The 21,002-nt window shown below is 36.3% G+C and overlaps 2 pseudogenes; one reads left to right on the top strand and one right to left on the bottom strand.

Moving 5' to 3' along the window:
- Positions 1 to 2,610: 2,610 nt before the first annotated feature.
- On the bottom strand, positions 2,611 to 20,506 carry LOC125842748 (uncharacterized; annotated as a pseudogene).
- LOC125843342 (uncharacterized) lies at positions 9,442 to 10,278 on the top strand (annotated as a pseudogene).
- Positions 20,507 to 21,002: the final 496 nt, after the last annotated feature.

The raw sequence follows: 21,002 nt of genomic DNA, 5'->3' as shown, positions 1-21,002 counted from the left end.
TGCCATATGTGGCTATGATATTTGATGTGCTTCTTGATGTGTTGTTAGATCTTTTTCTCTCTCTACTCCTGTTGGTGATTCTATTGTGGCTAAGAAAGACTCTAAGAAGGTCTATAGAAAGTGTCCCGTTTCCTTGTCCCATAGAGTTACTCTTATCGATTTGGTAGAGCTTGATGTGCTAGATTTTGATGTTATCCTTGGTATGGATTGGCTGCACTCTTGTTATGCTTCTATTGATTGTAGAACCCGTGTAGTCAGATTTTAGTTTCCGAATAAGCCTATCCTAGAGTGGAAGGGGGGATATTCTATGCCGAAAGGTCGATTTATATCTTGTCTTAAAGCTAGAAAGATGATTTCTAAGGGTTGCACGTATCATCTAGTTAGGGTGATATATCCAAAACCCCTATTCTTGAGTCGGTCCCCGCTGTTAATGAATATCCAAAAGTGTTCCCAGATGATTTACCCGATATTCTTCCCAAAAGAGAAATAGATTTTGGTATTGACTTTCTCCCAGATACACAACCTATTTCTATTCCTCCTTATAGAATGACTCTGATAGAACTTGAGGAATTAAAGGAACAATTGAAAGATTTGTTGGATAAGGGTTCCGATCGAATATCTCTCTATGAAGTGCTCTAGTTTTGTTTGTTAAAAAGAAATATGGTTCACTCTGCATGTGTATTGACTATCGGCAATTGAATAAGGTGACCATTAAGAATAAGTATCCTCTTCCAAGAATAGATGATTTGTTTGACCAATTCCAAGGAGCGAGTTACTTATCTAAGATTGACCTTAGGTCGGGTTATCACCAATTGAGGGTGAAAAATGAAGATATTCTGAAAACGGCTTTTAGAACCCGGTATGGTCATTATGAGTTTTTGGTGATGTCGTTTGGTTTGACTAATGCTCCGGCGGCTTTTATGGATTTGATGAATAGGGTGTTTAGACAATACCTTGATATGTTCGTAATTGTGTTCATTGATGATATAGTGATTTATTCGAGAAGTGAGGATGATCACACCAATCATTTGAGGATTGTGTTGCAAATTCTCAAGGGCCAGGTGGTCACATTGTTTCAAGTAAAGGTATTGAGGTAGATCCTAAGAAGACGGATGTGGTCAAGAGTTGGCTTAGACCTTTATCCTCTTCGGATATTAGAAGTTCCTGGGTTCGGTTGATTATTACAGATGATTTGTTGAGGGGTTTTCTACGATTGTCTCTCCATTGACAACTTTGACTCAAAAGAAGGCCAAGTACATATGGTCCGAATTATGTGAGAAGAGTTTTTAGGAATTGGAAGATAGACTTACTTCCGCTCCGGTGTTGACTTTACCGGAAGGGATGAATGGTTTTGTTGTTTATTGTGATGCCTCAAGAATTGGGTTAGGATGTGTGCTTATGCAAAATGGAAAAGTTATTGCCTATGCTTCAAGGTAACTTAAGGTTCATGAGAAGAATTATCCTACCCACGATCTTGAATTAGCGGCGGTGGTTTTTGCCTTAAAGATTTGGAGGCACTATTTGTATTGTGTTCACATATATGTGTTTCCCGACCACAAGAGTTTGAAATATGTGTTTAATCAAAAAGATTTGAATCTTTGCCAAAGAAGGTGGCTTGAGTTGCTTAAGGATTATGATATGAGTGTTCTCTATCACCCCGGTAAGGCGAATGTAGTAGAGGATGCTCTTAGCCGATTATCAATGGGTAGTGTTGCCCATATAGAAAAAGATAAGAAAGAATTGGTACGAGATGTACATAGATTGGCCCGATTGGGTGTTCAGTTAGTAGACTCTACCAAGGGTGGTGTTATGGTCCACAATGGTTCAGAATCGTCTTTTGTGACGGATGTGAAAGCTAAACAATGTCTTGATCCGACCTTAGTGGAATTGAAAGAAGCGGTGCTTAGAAAGTCCGTAGAGGCTTTCTCGATGGTGTACTTAGATATCAAGGTCGTTTGTGTGTTCCTAATGTTGATGACTTGAGAGCACAGATCTTGTCAGAAGTCCATAGTTCTCGGTATTCCATTCACCCGGGAGCCACCAAGATGTGGTGTCGTGGAAGAGTAAGAAACAGAGTGTGGTTGCTCGATCTAGTGTAGAACTAGAATTTCGAGCAATGGCTGCAACATCTTGTGAGCTAGTTTGGATCAAACAGTTGCTGGGAGAGCTAAAATTCGACTAAATCAGTCCGATGGAACTTGTGTGTGATAATCAAGCGGCCCTTCATATCGCATCAAATTCAGTGTTTCATGAAAGGACTAAGCACATTGAGATTGACTGTTACTTTGTCAAAGAAAAGATACTCTTGGGAAATATTGTTACAAAATTTGTGAAGTCAAATGATCAACTTGCGAATATCTTTACCAAGCCCCTCATTGGTGCTCGTATAATTACATCTGTAACAAGCTAGGTGCATATGATTTGTATGCACCAGCTTGAGGGGGAGTGTTAGAATATGAATAAATACATGCAATCCTACTTAGAATAGGAATTATAATAGAATACGAATAGTAATCCTAGTTGGAAAAGGAGTCTAATGTAGTGTTTATAAATAGGTCTCAATGTAACAATGTAAATACACAATTTCAATAATATATTTCTCACTGTGAGCAGAGTAACTAAGAAATGGAAACAAAAAAAAAAGGAAATGAATACCTTACAAAAATATGTCGTGATGCAATGCATACAATTAGCACATTCAGCTGTCTTTGCTTTTAGATCTTCTCGATTTCTTAATATGATTTTCAGATTTCAGCTTTTCCCAGTAAGGTACTAAGTTATCAGGCTCAAGCAATTCAGCAGCCCTATTGCTGCCTAATCTCTTTTCTGTAATGCTGCAGTATCAGAAAAATGCATGAGGCAAAGTGATGGACTGAAATAAGTGAATAGAAATTTCACAGTTCACAAACCTGTAAGCTTGAGACTCTTCTGCCTTCGTTTCCAACTATTGAGCATTTCCTGTGTTAGCTGGAATGAAAGACCCACATATGTGTAGTATCTCTTCATCAAAACTACAAATAAAAAGCACGATGTCAGGTCTAATTCATCCTTTAAAGTTAAACCAAAAATGTAAAATGCATACTGAAAGGAGAAGCAAAAGAGCATTGAAATTCAGTAATAGAAACACTGTAAGAATTACTATGTAACCACAGCAATAATTAAGGCACATGCAAATTCAGAAAATCATTTATGCAGACAACCCAACAAATTGGGGATTCTACAGACCATTGAAAATCTATATCTATCTATATAATTCTGGTCATAACAGAGGCAGTGTAGCACTCTCAATGATAGAATACATATTTTTTCTATTTTTCTGCTAAATTATATAACTAAAACATCACCTCTTTTAACTATATTATTACACCAGTTTAAAGTTATTAAGNCCCAGACCCCACCTAGTGGGATTTCACTGGGTATGTTGTTGTTGTTGTTGTTAATGTTGCAGTCATAAACATTACTGACTCCCTCGTTCAAGAGGATCTCAAGAGTCAAAATGTTTTTTCCCTGAGTTCATGACTGCAAGAATCCTCTTTGCCCCTATCCAATCCATGCCACCAGGATATGGTCTCTTCCCTCTAAATAGTCAACGGCATCATCTTGCCATAAAAACTCAGCAAGTAACTGCTTTAAGGTTCTGCCACCAGCTGTTGTTGTTTCCTCGCTCATTATCTTGAACTTGTCTATGAAGTAACCATAGAAGTTGAGATCCATGATTCTATCCGTGAAATCATAGTGCTCATTGAATCTGATATGCCTCTCCTGCATGAGGCTAAGAACTTACTGAAATAACAATTAATTTTAGTTAGTAATAGTTGAAAAGATAAAACAAACATTATAAATTGAAGGTTATTGGAGAAAACAAGTCCTCCCACCAAAAATTCATACTAGTCATGTTCTTAAAATCATTTTCATCAAGATAATGCATGGAGTAGAATTCGCGATCATTTGTTTCCATCAGTGCCAACAAAGTAGCCTTTTATAGCTGAAGGCACGAACTTGTAAATATTCACCTTCTTAAGCACCGACTTCTCTCTTATGGTCATTGACAATTCTCCAATAACTTTTTTTTCCATATTTGATATTGCCTTGACAAACAATTTTTTTCTCCTCTTAGCATGTGGAGTATATGGATCCTGAAGCTTCCATGATGGAATGACACTCCTCTTGGATGTCAATTCTTTCACAGCCTCGGTCAATGTTTGAAGACACTTGACAACATCATCATCTTTTCTCTAGCACTTACCACTTACCACATTGAAAGCCAAAACATTTATTACAAGAGGTAGCCCCAACACTTTTTTCAGCCCCAGAAAAAGGTGTCAACATTCTTTCAGAACCACCAACACCAACAATTTTTCTTCCCACCACTTTTTTCAGCACCAACACCAGCCCTTACAGCTGCATTAATCATATCCTCATCAAAAACAACAAGTTGACCAGCATCAACTCTTTCTCTTTTGATGGTTGTTGCTCCAACCAATTCCCTTTTAACTATATCCACCATAGGATCAAATAGCGTCTCAACAAATGCTTGAGTAACAAGGAATGATATTTGCAACTCTTTTTCTGTTGGGACAAGCCATGGATGCACAACCTATAATAAAAAATATGAGTTTGTAAGGTAATCTTTCACGGAGACTTACATATATGTTGGAATAGTTGAGTCATTTGTAGCAACAGATTACCAATCTTAACCAATAAATAGGATCTGTAGCAAACAAATTTTTTTTTTGAGATTAGGGTAACTGTGTATTCACAAAAGTCTCATCAGAGCAAAACAAAACCTACCCTTAGGGAGATTACAAATTGCCTATGAAATCAATAAAAAGTTTTATATCCCTCCTCATATCCTGTTTACACCAAAAGTACAAAAGACTAAGGCCATTCATCCTTATCTTCTCGATGTTGTTGCTCTTGTCCTCAAAACATCTAGAATTCATTTCTTTCCATAGAGTCCACCATGAGCACAACAAATGCTCAATCTTTGCTGCTTCCTCTCTAACAACAAATGTGTTTGCTGTCGATGCGAAGGATGCCAATATAAACATGATTATTCTCTTATTCGTGTTAAGGAATTGACAAATACTATTAAGGAATTGACATCTAATATCCTTCTATCAAAGAAGATAGCACAACATTTGAAGTTTAGGAAGTTGAAAAAATCTATTTCCAGATCACCATCTAATATCAAAAAGAGAAAAATATCAAGTCCTGCTGCTCCACTATCTAGCTCAACCTCAAAAGGAAAGGAGAAAGTCACTTCTGAATTCTGATGTGCGGCAACAATATCCATTTCAAGGTTATAACATTTCCGACGAGGGTCCAACTCAACTAATCTCATTGTTCTCGGAATGGATACGTGAGGGTCTTGACAAGCAACATGCATAAAAGTAAGTCAGTCAACTATTATTAATGTTCTTGATGTCCATTAATTAATTATCTTTACACAATTACAGAAAAGGCAAGGATGGGCATTACATAGCTAAATGCTCGTGTCTTGGATTCGAACAACTAGATTTTGTAGTTGCATCTCTGAAGACGAAGGACTGGTTCTACCTAATGGTTGGGAAGTGTCTCTGTCCTTTTCACTTCTTATTACTCCTTTCGTTCACTTTTTCTAACATTTCTAGTACCAACTAATTCATTCGGGCGAGACATCTTACGATGTCATGATGCGCCCATTCCTTTAATACTTCTGGCTCTCGGTCCCAACCCAACAAGTGTTGGAATGATGAGGTATAACTATGTCCACTTATCTTTTGATTAACACCTGCTGATACATACAAATAACTGATACATAAGTTATGCATGTGGATGTAATTTTTAAGGGAGAAGGGTCTAAAATACCCTTATAGTATCAGATTTGGTACAAAAATACCCCTCGTTTACCTTTTGGCCTCAAAATACCCTTGGGGTTAACCTTTAGGGACCTATTTTTGCCCTTTTGACTAACAGACTACTTAGTAAATATATTTAATTATTTCATTTATTACATGGCATGTTGTAATTGGTTGGAAATTTAACTAATTAAAGCCTAATTTGTTTGACCCAAACCACCCTATCCACCCGGATCCATCCGACCCATCTTCAAAATACCCAACCCATCCAAATAAAACACCCATTACCCATTTCTTTAAGCAAAACCCTAAACACTTCCCCCCACCTTCATCAGTTGTTGGATCTTCCGCGATGTTCAAGTAAAAAGTGAAGAAATCGATTTGCTACTCCGATAAAGTAAGAACTGAAGACTTACTCTTAATAATTTTCATAAATATTGTGTAATGATTGTTCGATTAAATGTATTCGTAAATAGTTAGGGTTTAGCTCTATTTGATTTTTGATTGCATTTGGTCTATTGTACTATAGTGTGGTGAAGTTTGTGTAGTGTTGACATTATACATTGTTTTCTTATGTTAGGGCCTTTTATTGCTTTTACGTGCTTTATAGATTGTTTTCTCGAGTGAGGTATGTGTGTGACTGGTATGTGTATGACTTTATTGTTCCCAATTTGTGCACTTTTTTGTTTGTTTTAGTGTACAATTCTATGTGAAGTTGAAATAAATAATGTTAGTGGTCCCTATAACTTTACTACCTTTATCTTCAAATTAAATAATGTTAGTTTTCCTATAACTTGTTTTGTTTATGGCTGACAATTCCTTTTCACTTTTTTTGTCTGCCATGTAAAATATTTGAAGAATGACCGAAAAAGTGGATTTAGTATTTAACTGGGGGCAAGTGGGTCCTTTCTCCTCAAGTTGTATACATTAAAAAATTGGATGAAACCTGGCATGGTTATGATGTGGATTTGCTGTCATATATTGACATTTGCTCAGAGTTCATTGAGAAATATGGGTTTAGGGTTGTGAAACAACTGTTAGTAACAGGGCCAACTGGTAGATATTATTTGCTTGAGGATGATTCAAGCATTAGGACTCTACAATATGCTCTGTCTAGTCAGTTTAGTGTCAGTTTAGTGTCCTTCAATTATTTGTTGTAGATGAGGGTGAAGCTACTGTTGTTATTCCTAATATTTGTGACTTGAACAAGCCTTACCCTGTTGTGCCAGTAGAGGTAGCAACTGATTGTGAATCAAATGAGGAGGATGAGGATCAGAATGAACCTATTCCTAGTGATTACAATAGTGATGAATTTGAAGTCTTTAGAAAGGAAAAAACCAGAGAGATCAGGGACAAGCTAGATAGATTCTTAGAGTTGGAAAAGGGTATGTGCTTTAAAGATCTTAAAGAAGCTAAAAGAATTGTGAGTTTTTACTCTATTGTTAGAAAGGTTGCACTTAAAGTTGAAAAAAGTGACTCTACAAGATTGAGATACTTGTGTGATATTGGTTGTCCATTTGAGTGTTTGATATCTGAAGGATAGGAAAAATCAGGGATTCAAAATTAAAACCTTGAACACCAAACACTCATGTGGTGAAAATGCTTTTAAGAATAGAAGAGCCACTCAAGAAGTTTTAGCACACTACTTCAAGAAAAAACTTCAGAATAATCCAAAGTACAGTGTAAATGATATGAGACAAGATTTGGATGATAATTTTAATTTGAACGTTAGTTATTCCAAGATCAAGAGGGTTAAAAGGCTTGTGTTAGAGAAATTGGAGGGTAGCTACATTGATGAATTCAATAAGTTGGAGGGCTATGCTCAAGAATTGAGGGACAACAACCTTGGTACTGATGTTATCATAAATATATCTAGAGATGCTTTGGAACAAGGTAAAAGAAGATTCTTAAGAATGTATGTGTGCATTCAAGCTTTTAAAAATGGCTGGAAAGGAGGTTTGAGGCCTTTTATATGGCTAGATGGGACTTTTTTAAAAGGAAAATGCAAGGGAATCTTGTTGGTTGCAATGGGACAAGATTCAGTGAAACACTTCTATCCACTTGCTTAGGCAGTGGTGGACAGAGAGACATCTAGAACATGGAAATGGTTTATTGAGTTGCTGAGAAATTCTCTAGACCTGGCAGATGGTGAAGGAGTAACATTCATGTCTGATATGCATAAGGTAGTTGTTTCTGATTTTAATAAGTTTCTGATTTTCAGTTAAATTCTTATACAAATAATACTTTAACTTGTTATGATTTTTATTGTTACAGGGGCTACTGGATGCTGTTAGTCAGGTGTTTCCTAAAGCACATCATAGATGGTGTGCAAGGCACATAGAAGCTAATTGGAGCAAGGCTTGGAAAGGTGTACAGATGAGAAAGTTACTGTGGTGGTCTGCCTGGAGCACCTATGAAGAAGAATTTCATGATCAATTGAAAGTCATGGGTGCTGTGTCTAAACAAGCTGCAAAGGATTTGGTATGGTACCCTGCACAAAACTGGTGCAGGGCTTATTTTGACACAATCTGCAAAAATCACTCATGTGAGAATAATTTTACCGAGTCATTCAACAAATGGATTCTAGAAGGAAGGGCAAAACCTATAATCAAGATGTTAGAAAATATTAGAATCAAGGTGAGTTGTTACTGTTTATATTATCATCTTTTATATTATCTTAATCTAACTATTAGGTTCTATGTAGGTTAGATTAATGTGGGATAATACTGAAAATTAGAGTTTGGGTTGTTTACAGTTTGGTGATTTTGAGTTTTCGGCTCACAAAGTTGTAATTTTTCTTATTCTTTTCAAATTCTGCTGCTTTTTGTTGTGAACTATGGCCTTGTTTTTCTTTATTTGAATCTCTTGGGTATTTACAAAACGAATTTATCAGGAACTGAATTTTACATTTGAGATTAAGGCCTTAAAGAGCAGTGCTCTCTGTAAATTTATTTTCATTGATAGATCTAGTGTTTTAATAGAAATAGCAGAATATAGTTTGATGTGACTGTTATATTGATAGGTTATGTTGATCTTACTGTTGTATTGTTATATAGATTATGAATAGGTTGCAAAAACTTGAAGAAGAGGGTAAAAATTGGAAAGGAGATTTTAGTCCATATGCCATGGAGTTGTATAATGATTTCAATATCATTGCACAATGTTGTCAAGTTCAATCTAATAGAGACCAAGGATATGAGGTAGTTGAGGGTGAAGATAGGCATGTGGTGAATCTTAATAGGAAGAAGTGTACATGTAGGACATGGGACTTGACTGGTATACCATGTCCTCATGCCATTAAAGCATATCTTCATGACAAACAAGAACCACTGGATCAGTTGAGTTGGTGGTATTCCAGAGAAGCTTACATGTTGGTATACATGCATAAAATACAACCTGTTAGAGGTGAGAAGTTCTGGAAAGTTGATCCTTCTCATGCTATGGAGCCACCAGAAATACATAAATTGGTAAGCAGGCCAAAACTTAAGAGAAAGACAGAAAATGATGAGGCAAGGAAAAGGGAAGGGGTGTGGTCAGCTTCAAGAAAAGGACTAAAAATGACATGTGGACATTGTAGTGCAACAGGTCACAACCAAAGAAGATGTCCTATGGTATGTAATTTTCTTTACTTGGTCAATATTTACACTAGTTAATTCAACATCTAACTAATTTTGTCATTGTTATAGCTTCAAAGATCAAAACAACCAGCCCAAGATGTGCCAGTGTCAGCACCCCAAGCCAGTCAAGAAGAATCTGGTAGTGTCTTCATGCCTACTCATGGCTTTATTGCTTCTTCAAGTCAACAGAGTAGCCAACCTGCTGGTCCTTCAAATTCAAAGAAAATTGAAAAGAAACCTACTGGACCTTCAAAGTCAAAGAGAAAAATAGTTTCTGATGAATCTGAGGATGAGCAACATGTTGCACCTTCAAGTGCAGTTGCTGATGAGGATAGAGGTGAGCATGAAAGTGAAGACGAGCTGACAATTCTAAGGCCGAAGGCAATTTCTGAAGCAGGACTAGGCTTCAAGCTAAAAAGATACAGATTCAACCAACTGGTACCAGGAGGATTGGCTTCAAAGGAGATGACAATGGTGTGAGCATTCCAACTAATCTGCCATACTCACCAAGAAAATTGGCATGGAAAGGAAAAGAAACTATGACTTCAAATCAGTTGACAGTTGAAAAGGAGACCAGAATTGGCAAATTGACGGCAAAGAAAGGAAAAGAATCTACGACTTCAGATCAGTTGACAGTTGAAAAGGAGAAAAGAATTGGCAAATTGAAGGCAAAGAGGGGTGGGAAGAAGTAGTTGCATTATGAAGTTGGTTTTTTGTTTTCCAGTGTTATGTAATGGCATGATGAAACTTAATATTTTGACTTTTTTGATATTAATCTGTCTTGAACAAGTGTCTGTAAGTTTTTGTGGGTTCAAAATATATGACAATGCCATTACTACTTATCTATGTAGTTGTTGTTTTTTGTTTTCCAGTTACATTATGTATGTCGCTTTATCTGGGAAGATGTCTTGATGGTAGGCTTAACAGATCTTGTGAGTTGTGAATCCCCAGTGATATTTCTTTTTTGAACTAGAGTGAGTTGATAATTTCTAGTGTTGGGAGTGTTTCTTTAATTTTAGCTGTCTACTAAGTTGTACAGACGACAAAATGGCTGAAAGCATATTATACTGTTAACCTGCATTTGTGTAAAATTGAAAAGCAATCCATAATTTAGATGCTGTAAAAATTTGCAGATTGCTGTAAAAATGCTGTAAAAATTTGCAGATTGTAGATTGCTGTAAAAATTTGCAGATTGCAGATTGCAGATTGCTGTAAAAATTTACAGATTGCAGATTGCTGTAAAAATTTGCAGATCGCTGTAAAAATGCAGATTTTGTAAATGGTAAAAATGCAGATTGCTAACATTAACAAGATTGCTAACTTTTCCATTACAATCAAGAGATCAACAAGATTGCTAACAACTTTCAACAAGCAAAACACGATGGCATTACATCAGTTGTAACCGGTAGATTGCTAACATTACATCAAAATACTAACGACTACACCACATTACTAGAACAGAGCTACACCAAACTGCTAACGACTACACACTACTAGAACAGAGCTACACCAAACTACTAACGACTACACACTACTAGAACAAAGCTACACCAAACTACTAATGACTACACACTACTAGAACAGAGCTACACCAAACTACTCACGACTACACATTACAAACGATCCAAGAAAAGAAGTTCAAACATAACTACAATACACTACATCAACTTGGCAGCTACAAAACCAACAATAATATCCCAAAAGATCAGAAGCAAGCTTATCAATTGAAACCCTTTCAATTTCCACTTCAGTTTATTATCATCCAAGTTCTTCAAATTAGAACATTCAATATGATGTTCCAACTCCAAGTTTGAAACTTTATCCTCCAAATTTGAATTTTCAAAAAAAGTCATATCATTCAAGTTAGAACCAATGTTTGGTTTATGAATTTCAATGCCACCTATTTCCTTTAGGATCTTCTTCAATCGGTTTCTTTCCTTCCGAATTGAATCTAATTCAATCTTTTGATTGTGAGTCATCAATGACGCATGACTTGGAAGTTTACTATCGATCCAATCCAATAACCACAAGAGAATGAGCCAGGACGACAACATTTGAAGAATCGACGTCCACCATTCTCACGGGTCATAGCAGTAAAATATTTTGCTATCAATCCACACTTACATGTATGAGACTCAACTTGTTGAGGAGAAGAAACAAAAGAAGATGTCAACATTGAAACAACACAAAATTTAACAAATCTAATGAAGAAGATGATTTCCAAAAGAGCTTCAAGAACTGACGGATGAAGTTTGGGGGAAATGTTTAGGGTTTTGTTTAAAGAAATGGGTAATGGGTGTTTTATTTGGATGGGTTGGGTATTTTGAAGATGGGTCGGGTGGATCCGGGTGGATAGGGTGGTTTGGGTCAAACAAATTTGGCTTTAATTAATTAAATTTCCAACCAATTACAACATGCCAGTAATAAATGAAATAATTAAATATATTTACTAAGTAGTCTGTTAGTCAAAAGGGCAAAATAGGTCCCTAAAGGTTAACCCCAAGGGTATTTTGAGGCCAAAAGGTAAACGAGGGGTATTTTTGTACCAATTCTAATACTATAAGGGTATTTTAGACCCTTCTCCCAATTTTTATCTATCTATGGAAGAAGTTGAAGTTGTTAAGTAATCACAACAATATCGATATATCATCGTTAATTGTTTTTTCAGAACATACATCGACAAGGCCAATGTTGTTTCTAATTATAAGGAGAATGTTGTTAACATTATCAAAAGGTTTAGTATAGCCATTGGGCTGCCTTGGCACCTGACAAATGAGGTTTATGTCCAGGTAATTATGATGGGAAGTTTCATTGGGTCCTAGTGGTCGTTGTATTGAAGGACGATGTATAAATGTGTATGATTCAATGTCCTCGTCGTGGAGAAACCGAAGTAGAAAATTGTCAAGTGAGAATCAAAAGTAGGCTACAATGTTGCCAAAGTACCTTCAATATAGTGACTTTTTTTAGCAAAAAGACCGACCTGACTGGTCAGCGCTTGAATCTTACAAGGGCAAGAACAGTTCTCACCCATTTGAAGTCAACTACTATGTTGACATTGCCTAGCAAGCAAGTGATAGTCGGTACGTATCACTTTTTTTTTACCATTTATTTATTTTTTACCATTTACAAATGTGATATTATTTTTTAATACATGATGCAGGGATGGTGGACTTTTTGTTGCTGAGTTTCTAAGTGATGGAGTACAAGTACCACCTTCTAGGATTGTTGCTCAATCCCTTCACATGAGATATGCTTCAGTGCTATGGAATTATGGGGTTTCAAAGGCTCAGAGTGGCTATGTTAGTAACAATGAAGACCCACGACTGCGTAGACCTAAAAAATCAAACTTCATAGCTTCATATGAAAATGTTATGGTTACGATTGAATAGATTAATGTATTATCTAATATGAAAATCTTATGGACTGACTGCTTATATATTAATGTATTATCTAATATGACAATCTTAGGGACTGCTAATATATTAATGGTTATGGTTATTATTGTATTTTTTTATGTTGGAACATATGGTTGTTGGAAAATATCACACAATGGTTTGCATGTGTCCCAACAGAATTATGATATTTTTACCCTGCACCTTCACTAATCTCCTTTTCCAACTAGAGCTTTATGTATTACATTCTTACATGTATGTTTTTTTATATATTTTCAGAGTGGGCAGGTTATTTTAACCTGGTAGTGTGAAGGATATACTTCTGATATTCCTCTATTGCTATATGTACTACATTAGCTAGAACCTTTAATTTCATGAACCAAAGGGTTGAAGCTAATGAAGGCGGAAAAAAACCTTTTTTTTATAATGGTAACATTAGTATTAATATTAAGAGCACTAGTGAAGCTATATTTACAGAGGACAGATCCCCAAAACCAGCAAAAAGCGTACCTAATTACAGTTGCCCTACCAAGTCTATTGAAGAATCCTCCTCTATTGAACATTCTTTACACCAAAAGTGAAACAACAATAGACACCATCTTAATCATCTGCAAATGACTGCTCCTATCTTCAAAAACTCTGGAATCTCTCTTCCTCCAAATTGACCACCATATACAAGCAGGAATCAACAACATTTATCCTGTCTAACTATACCTCCCATACTATTCCAGCTCTTAAGGAGATCAACAGTGTTTGCAGGTATACACCATTTTATCCCACAATGTTAAGAAAGAGTTGCCACAGCTGATAAGTAAAAGAGCAATGAAGAAACAAAATGACTATTAGTTTCTGTGTTTGAACCACAAAGAAGACACCTAGGACACAACTGGAAGCCCATTCTTTTTAACCTTTCTTGAGTCAAACAAGCCTATCTTGCCACCAGCCAAGAAAAACATAGAACCTTTGTAGGAGCATTAGTTTTCTTACTTCCATGGTCAATCATCAATCTGTTGGTCAGAATGGCTGACTGTTAGACATGCAAATTTGACTGAAAATCACATCCTTGTTTCACCTCCAATGAAGTTTATCCACTGCTTCTGATATCCAATGGAAATCCTTCAAAGCCTTAAAATAACTCCAGTGCACCTTCTATTTCCCAATCATTGAGGACCCTCCTGAAGTTGATATTCCATCCGTGCAGCCCCTTAACTGTGGTTTTTTCTTTTTTTTTTTTTTGGTTAAATTGAGGGTAAGGGGAAATGGGGAAGGGGGATTACAAGGTGGGAAATTGAACCCTCACAAACAAGGTGAAAGTTCAGGTATCCAGACAACCAACTGAGCTACTAAAATTCCCTTTTTAAATTTATTTTATTACCCGTCCCTACAAGCTTCCACCTTTTTCGCTCCCCTGGTAACTGGAACTCACAACCTCAGAGTTGGAGGTGGAGGGTGCTTACCATCTGATCAATCCCCTCTTGTCCCTTAACTGTGCTCAAACTAGCATTTGGGGAAGTTGTAATGCTGTATAAATCAGGTAAAAGCTCTTTTAAGCATCCATGTTCCAGTTGTCTGTCAAGAAGAAAGTCTTTCTTCCATTGCCATCCTGAAGTTTTTAGAGTTAGATAAGAAGGTGTCCCCGTAAAGTCTGGTGGACTTCCATACCCCTACACCATATGGTCTGGGCTGTTGACAGAATTAGTACACAACATCCCTTCTAGGCCGTATTTGCCACAAATTACCCTTTTCCATAAGCTATTTTCTTCCAAACTGTACCTCCATATACATTTCAGCAGTAGACTAATATTTTGAGCTTTTAAGTCCCTAATTTCAAGTCCCCCTTTTGATTTAGTGGTGATCAGAGACTTCCCATCAACCAAATGCATAACCTGTTTGTCTTGGTTACCTTGCCAGATGAACTTTCTTCTTAAAGCATCAATTTTGTCCCTTACCTTACAAGGCAAGGGAAACAGCGACATCACATAAGTGGGCAAAAGCAACACTATTAACCAAGACTACTCTGCCACGCAAAGACAAGTACCTTCTTTCAAATTCAAGGTGCTGCCTTGAAAGCAAACTGATATACCTATATAACTTGTCACTGGACCAAAACAACTGCATATATGCTTCTGTTCCTTTTTGTTTTATATTATATTTTCTATGTATCGATCCCTATTTTAGAGGAACGCAAATAATCAAGGCTGAAAGTTAATTCCAAGTGTGTACATGCAGGAAAAGAATTTCCACAGCTCAAAAAAGAAATATGAATGATAATCTTACTTCTTGACTACGAACCGTAGAGTAGTTCCCACTTTGATCCTGTGATTCTTGTGAGATCTGCTGACAAAAACTTCTTTCCCGTGTTTCTATGAAAAGAAAAACATATTCAAAGACAAATCAGTATCAAAATCTATATCTCAACTGAAGGTCATTAATTCAAAGTGCTTACAATTTTATACTTGAAATCTTCTTGAATGTCCTCATCTGCGATGACGGCAGAAGATAAACCAAGAACAATTATGTGAATAGACTGTTGGCCAACTTTAACGACCTCACCTTCTGAAAAGATCAATATCAAAAGACGGATTAAAGAAACAACGTCAACCCAAAAGAATTTACAATATTATACCTTTGACTTACACTCTTAAACATTTATATATTAATATATCCAGGGTGGGGAGTTGAGCTTTGAGTTTCTGAAAAAGGGAGAACAATGAGAGTGGTGAAATTAAGAAAACTGCCATTACTTTAGCATTACTCCAACCTCACTCCAAAAAGGAAAATCCTGGAAAATAACTGACCTAGAGTACAATTCTATAACCCAAAAAAACATAATGTGTTTGAATCCACATGATATTACGCAAATAAGAACTAAGTTGTAGCACTACCTAATAGCATTTAGAAACTTTGCTTCAAATCTCACACCAGAATAAGGGTGAATTCCTGGAAGAATTTTAGCCAAATTGCTACTGAACTTCGGTTCATAAGTCAACACCACACCATCTAAAGCTTCATTAAACCTGTAAAAAGAAAAGAACCTTATGAACAAAAGTACCTAAGAAACAAGTGGAGCAGAAGTTCAAATACACTCAAACACCAAATTCCTAAGTGATAATGGGGGAGGGAAGAGAAGAAAGAGAGAAGGAAAATATTAACCCATGAAAAGTAGGAGCTTTAAATAGCAGGATAGTCAAGCCAAAATAAAACAGGCAGTACAGCAGCGGCTATCGGATACCTCCCTAAATATACTCAATAATCTATCCAATTGATTGAACAAGCTGAATAAGTAAATTGCTTGCACAATCCATTTACAATCAATCATTCAACAACACATCAACTGATCAAAAAATGTAATAATCAGTCAGACCTCAATCCCTAACTACTTGCAGAGATGTAATGCAACCTCTTACCCTTTTAGAAGTACATCCAGGTAGGTGAGCATGTCCCATTAATGGGTCCACACGGCATGAATTTGAAATAATCGCTAGTAGGTTCCGAATACTTCTTAGAGGTTATAAAAAACTAAAATAAAAAGTAGCAAATTGCACTATTCCAGGTTACATGGTCTCTTAGCTTCCTGTTAAATGCTATTGTAACAGTTAAAATTCTTGAACACATGTACAATTAGCCTGAATTGCATGGAGAATATCTTCTGCTTATTTTGGATTAGAAGCCAACCTCTGATGCGCTGACTGCTGAGGTACCTAAAGTAGCATTTCCCTGGAACTAGAACTGGTTAATTGAACCTTAGTACACATGAGGCACTAAGTTATGTGTTACAAATGATCAGAATGGCCCTTCTCTAAGACTGAGGTTGTGATCATTTCTTCTGAGTTTTAATATACTTAGATTATGAATAGCACCACCAACAGATGTGGTGGGATGGTTGTGATCCCTCAACCCATTAACCAGAGGTCTCGGATTTGAGCTCGGGAATAGAGAAACCCCTAGTATGGAGCATTTCCCTCCTTAATGGGCCATACGTAGCACGAATCCGAATTAGTTGGGCCAGTGGGCTTCAGATACCAGGTGGTTATACCAAAAAAAAGGGGGTTCTGGAAAGCATTAGTATTTTGAAGGCATCGGTATTTAACTTTTCTGTTGGATTGTAACAGGTGAAGATCTCAACCTGTGGCCTTTTAAGTCCTCTGCTGGATTATGCATACTCTAGAGAACTGCTTTTGTTTGAAGAAAACTAGATATCTGCTTAAGGCCTATGATACTCTTGCTTCTGAGACTTGTTGTGAGTTAAGAATGCCACTTGGGCCTCTATTAATCTAAATTAGTGTTAAATAAATTTGTTGTTTTGATGTCCTTATGATATTTTCCCCTGTTCTTTCCCCCTTCACTTGTTCTGGGGAGAGGTGTGCAATGATCTAGATACTTCACCAATTGGATAGTTTGAACATACAACTGAAAATGTTTCATTCAATAGCGGACATTCACAAAAAAAAAAAAGAGCAGGATATATCCTCAAGACCTCAACAACATCCTTTCCAACATGGGAACTATGCAAGCAAAAAGAAAACCAACTTTAAATTCTATATTGGACAGTGACGCGCTGTTATTTAAAGCATTTATGTTGTATTTGAAATGCATTCAGAAACCTTTTTTTTTTTTGAGAAGTTAACAAGTTGTATTATAAACATAAGTACTGAAAGCCCCTTTACAAAAACGTATGAAAATCTAGGAACAAAAACAGCAAGCCTAGCATGAATCTAATACTTCTAGGATTGCTTCTGCATCTACAGGGGAACTCTTTGTACACCAAAAACATAATAACAGAATACAATCTGTTTTGATCATTTGTAGGGATCTGCTTCTATCCTCAAAGCTTCTAGCATTCCTTTCTCTCCAAATGGTCCACCAGATGCATGCTGGAATTGTCCTCCAATAACTTCTGTTCTTTGCCTCAATTCCTGCTTCCTCCCAACTTGAGAGAGTGTCAACAATCTTGCTAGGCATTGTCCATTGAATGCCTCTGAGATTGATGAAAATCTTCCACAGTTGATCAGTGATTTTGCAATGTAAGAACAATTGCCTAACTGTCTCAGCTGCCTCCCCACATAAACAACAATGTGTCACCAGAATGTTGTTTCGTTTCCTCAGATTCTCATATGTTAGTACTGCCTCCTTTGCTAGCAACCAAGTGAAGCATGCCACCTTGAGTGGAATTTTGGTTTTCCAGATTTGTCTCCAAGGCCAATTGAGGGTTAGAGGAGCCCTGTTCATGACCTTGTAACCTGAGCTCACTTTGTATCTTATCCTTCCTTCAAGTAACTGTGAATTATTTTATTTATTCTAGCTACTTCAAGCAATTCCCTAACTGATGTGAGAAGTCTTCTTGATTTTGTGATCTTCCAGCAAATAACAAGTAAAATGGAACTTGTATGATGTTGATAGCTACTACTATATGTTACTATCCATAAGTACTTGTTTTAAGGTGGAATTTAGCATCTTAGGTTCTTTGATGTTTTGTTGCAGTTATTGTAAATGATGCGGAGGCCTTATATATCCTATACAAGAAACTAAGCAGCTCCATAATTGATGATGGTCTTATTCACAAGATATTTTCATCGGAAAGTTAAGACTTAGTTAAGAACTTGTGTGTAGAAAGAGATGTTGACAGTTGAGGGCACTAATATAGTTGAACACGTCGTAATAAACCATCAAATATGACTGCAAAACATTGTATCGAACTCATTTAAGAAATAGTTGTTTGTATGCATGAGCTTTAACACAAAGAAGCAGTGAAACAAAGAAAATTGAATTACTTGGCAGTCGAAACAATGCATCAATGGACTTGGATAAGCAAATAGTTATTTTCACAATAGTAAATTTTGGATAAGCAAATAGTTATTTTTTTCTCAAGTTCTTTGCATGTTTCCCTTCCTACTTTTTGTCCTTCTAAAAAGGCCAACGGTATAGTAATTCCACACGTATACTCTAATGTTTTAGAGCCCAGCACCTTATGATCTTGACATGCTTCAAAATGTACAATCTTTTATACTGTTTTACTAAGATTGAATGTCAAAAGAAACAGCATGTTTTACCTTGGATATGTTTCTGAAGATTCAGATAGTTCTATGAAGCAACTCTATTTCATTCTAGATAGCAGTTAATGATTTCAAGCTATTTGGGTGTGAAATTGTGGATGTTTTCTAATCTTCAATGCAGGAAGAGTTTCTCCAACCTCTTTTCAGCTGTAGCCATAGGCAGAATCTTTTTGCAGACAGAGTAAGTAATTCATCCTTTCTCATACAATTCATTAAAATATTTGTTCTCCAATCATATATATGATTAACTGTTTCGTTGAGACATTTTCATTTACAAACAACTTTCAAATGCTACTGTGGATGTAGCTGATGTTCATTAATTTTAGTGGTGATCTTGATCTGAGAAAATTATCAAGAGATCAAAGTATGTATACAAGAAAATATCCATACATCCTTTCTTAAGAAATTTCAAGATTAGTATGCCATTCTTGAAAGTGATATAATTCTCTAGTTCATTAATTGCAATTATCCAGCATGCCATCTCTTTATTTTCTAAACAAGAACCAGGATTCATCATATTATGACTATATTTATCCCAGCAGTCAACCTACCACAACTCTCCTCTTTTAATGCTTGCTCGCAGCCGGCTACACAAAGCTCACATATGGGGAAGCGGGGGAGGAGCCAGCTTATGGCTGGGGTTCGAACTAATCAGTGGCATAGCTAGGAATTTCAAGGGTGTCCAAATTTTGGTAAATAAAAACGATGAGAGTAAAAATAAGGAAACCACAAAAAGGTGAAAAATGAGATTCGAACTTGGGACGTTCGACACAATTTTGACACCGTTTATCACCAAGCCGCATGTTTATTTTATTATTAGAAACCAAGCCGCATGTTTATTTTATTATTAAATTCAAGAAGGCCACAATAATTAAAGAAAATTATTAAATTCAAGAAGGCCACAATAATTAAAGAAAACAGAGGAAACTCGCATGCAAGGAGTCGAAACGGGGCAGCGTGTGCTTATGTGAGGGCTCTAGCCAACTGCACTACGTGTTTCTTTGGTATTTAAGGGTGTCCAAAATATTATATATACCAATATAAAGTCAAATATAGTGTAATTTTTCGACGAAGGGATACCGTAGCTTCGTCCCGGAACTATTTATACATGGTTGAAATTATTTTTTATGTCTATATGTAGATGTTGATAGTTTGTGTGTTTACCTCTCTCAATTTTGAAAAGGTAAAAATTCTGGCTCCACCACCATGGGAGGTCTAGACAAACCTTGTTCTGACAAGAAAAATGGGTATTACCTAAAAGTGGATTGATAAACACTTCATTAAAACAGGCATCATCAACTAATTAACTTCACAGTAAGAATGCAGCATTCACCAAATTTCTCATACAAAAAAAAAAAATCACTTTTTTTTATTGTTGTTAAATTTGCTTATAGATTCAATGAGAGAAGCACAAAACTCATAATCTGCAACTTCAAATTGAAAACAACAATCAAGCGTTTGAAAGAGTAGTGAATACGATGAGAAGGATTTACTTTGAAAAGAAGAGAGCTGAGTTCGCGATAAACAGCGGCCTCAACCTTTTTGGCCTTCGATGGATGTAAATACACAACCCAATTCGCAGTACATTCGTTTAGTGCCTCCATTGATGGATTTAGGCAATGCCAAACAGAGTGTTGATGCCAATTTTGATAGGGTTTATGTAAAACCCTAAAATCTTGTTGCTGTATGGCATGATTGAAAAATGTTATGCGATAGAAGTCATCTACCCGCATAATTCAAAAGATGTATCTACTAAAAATAAAATGTTAATGTGGCAAAATAAGTAACTCTTTTTTTTTCCTTAGGAACGGAAGGGATTTTATTTAATACTAAGGTTCATCCATACAAAAGGGAACGGTTCTTTATGAGAAATTTTCATTAGCATCTCTATCAAGACAAGTCGTAACGAGGGAAGGAGATGCATAAAAAATATAAACATAATTTAGAGTCATAGTTGGATCATTTGACTTCCTTCCGTATTCCGCTAGTTCGTCAGTTACTCCATTAGCCTCCCTCGGTATATGATTCAATGATGGTTCGTCCAGTTGTTGGAGCAATGACTTGCAGTCAGCACAGATATGTGAGTATATAACATTATCA

This window comes from Solanum stenotomum, chromosome 10 (assembly GCF_019186545.1).
Source record: "Solanum stenotomum isolate F172 chromosome 10, ASM1918654v1, whole genome shotgun sequence".
NCBI lineage: Eukaryota > Viridiplantae > Streptophyta > Magnoliopsida > Solanales > Solanaceae > Solanum > Solanum stenotomum.
The sequence above is the reverse complement of the archived record's forward strand: the minus strand, read 5'-3'. Positions and strand labels throughout refer to the sequence as shown.